The 2,609-nt window shown below is 47.5% G+C and overlaps 1 pseudogene; it reads right to left on the bottom strand.

Moving 5' to 3' along the window:
- Positions 1–1,308: 1,308 nt before the first annotated feature.
- LOC100337788 (olfactory receptor 5P55-like) lies at positions 1,309–2,223 on the bottom strand (annotated as a pseudogene).
- Positions 2,224–2,609: the final 386 nt, after the last annotated feature.

Genomic DNA, 2,609 nt, shown 5'->3' with positions numbered 1-2,609 from the left:
TTATACTAAAATTTTATATATTAGAATAAATAAAAAGCCACAAAAAGTTAAAACACAACAGTTACTGTGTAGTGTTATGGCTTGCTCTTTCTGTTAAAAGGGATATAAAATTAGGGCAAGTTTAAAGTCAGTGTCAGAGACTTCAACTTGACATAATCAGAAGAGCTGAGAAAAGAGAATTGGAAAGGAAGAAATTTATTTTTTAAAGGAAATCTTCCACTTTTAAAATATATTTATAAAAGTTTTTTTTTTTAACTTACTAGAAAGGTGGGAGGCGAGGGAGAGAGAGAAGAAAAGAGGTTTCCTATGTGCTGGGTCACTCCTCAAATGTCCATAACAGCTGGGGCTGGTCCAGGCTGGAGCCAGGGAATTCCATCTGGGTCTCCCATGTGGGTGGCAGGGATCCAAGCACTTGAGCCATTTCACCTGCTTCCTCCTAGGGACCACATCAGCAGAAAGCTGGATGAGTAGGGGAGGCGGGACTTGATCCCAGGTACTCCAGTGTGGGATGTAGGCTGCAGGCATTCCCAAGTGGTGATTTAACCCCCTGTGCCACAACACCAAACTCTGGTAGAATTTTGATTCAATGGAATTCCGTTATGGTAACTACATGATATGGTCTCAGCCTTTAAAAACATTGATGCACAAGAATAATTGATAGTATGAAATGGTTTCCCTAGGGAAGAAAGGAAACCAGTGATTTCTGAACAATTGTTTGAGCAGACCCTGTGTGAGCCCCTTTTACCCCTCGTGGAAAACTAGCAATGACTAGTTGAGATAGGTGTTCCTGCCTGGTTTCCACTTGGGAAAGTGGATGGTCGGGGGAGAGGACCTGCCCCAATGTCACATGGATGCCAAGAGCGGGACTCAGAGGCAGTGTGAGCCAAGGTGCCCTTGCTCTACGCCCCATAGTTCCTCCCACATCACCTTCCAATTCCATGATCCAGTGCCTCCTTGTGATATATGAAACTTAGGGAGAAAAGTGACACTGTCCGCTTGTGAGATAGTCATCAGAAAGAGGCAGTACAGTCCATTCATTGAGAATATGTCTCTACTCCAGACTGGATTCAAACATGTCTTATCAACTGTATGACTTTGGTTAATTTACTCAGCCTCTCTGCTTCAGATTCCTAAGGGATTCCAGCAGTACTCATTTTATACAGTTGTGATGAAGATTCAAGGAGTTGAACCTTGTAGAGTGTGTAAAATAGTGCTGACATATTTTGCTCTATCTAAGTGTTAATATCACCCACACTTTATATTGTGGTTACTGCATTGTGGCTTGGGATAGGATGCTTTTGCACTTGGTTAGGAATGCAGCTTGTCAAAGCATCTCCTTTTAAAAGCAGCTTTCCCATCTTCATTCCTCAAGCTATAGATCGGAGGGTTCAGCATGGGGATGATGATGGTGTAGAAGACAGACACCACCTTATTTTGTTCCATGCAACTGAGAGAGCTTGGCTGAGCATACATGTAGGTGACAGTGTCATAGCAGAGGCAGGTGATGGTGAAGTGGGAGGCACAGGTGGAGAGCACTTTGCTCTGGGCCACTAGGGAATGCATCCTATAGATGCTTGCCAGGATGCAGGCGTAGGAGACCGGGTTGATGGTGATGGTAAAGAGAATCAGCAAGGCAGACGATGAGAAGATGATGGTCTCAGCCTCAGTAGTGTCTGCACAGGCAAGGTGAAGCACAGAGGGAATGTCACAGAAATAGTGGCTGATGATGTTGGGGCCACAGGAGGCACACAGTCAGCAAAGCTGAATTGGCAACAGAAGCAATATAAGTGGCTGCCGCCAGCAGGACACACAGACATTGTGACCTAACGGTGCGGTAGAGGAGAGGGTGACAGATGGCAGAGAACTGGTCATAGGCCATGGTGGCCAAGAGCAGACACTCTGTAGACCCATGCAGAGTCATGAGGGCATTTGCACCACACAGCCTGCAAAGGAGAAGGCCTGGCCTGAGGCAAGAAAGCTCCCCAGTAGCAAGGGGGTGTCCACTGTGGAGAAGGAGGAATCTAGGAAGGAGAGGACGCTCAGGACAAAGTGCACAGGCGTGTGGAGCTGTGGGTCTGCATGGATCACGGTGATCACGCCCACGTTGCCCAGGAGGGTGACTGAGTAGATGAGCAGGAAGAGTGAAAGAGGATGCCCTTGAGCCTTTCCTGCTCTGTGAGCCCCCAGTAGAAGGAACCACCTGGCTTGGGTGTAGTTCTCCATGGAGGTACACTTGCCATTGCAGAGAGACCAAGGGAGAAGTGCTTATACTTCAGAGGCAGAATCATGGTCAGTGTCTGAAGCTTTTTTTTTTTTAAAGATTTATTTATTTGTTTGAAAGGCAGAGTTGAGACACAGAGAGAGACAGAGAGAAAGAGAGGAGAGAGGGAGAGAGATGTCTTCCATCTGCTGGCCCACTCCCCAAATGGCCACAACAGCCGGGCTTGAGCCAGGTTGAAGCCAGGAGCCAGGAGCCAGGAGCCAGGAGATTCTTCCAGGTCTCCCACATGAGTACAGGGGCCCAAGGACTTGGGCCATCCTCTGCTACTTTCCCAGGCACATTAGCAGGGAGCTGGATTGCAAGTGCAGCACCCAGGACTTGAACTGGC

The sequence above is a fragment of the Oryctolagus cuniculus genome, chromosome 1 (genome assembly GCF_964237555.1).
Source record: "Oryctolagus cuniculus chromosome 1, mOryCun1.1, whole genome shotgun sequence".
NCBI lineage: Eukaryota > Metazoa > Chordata > Mammalia > Lagomorpha > Leporidae > Oryctolagus > Oryctolagus cuniculus.
This window is presented reverse-complemented; position numbering and strand designations above follow the sequence as displayed.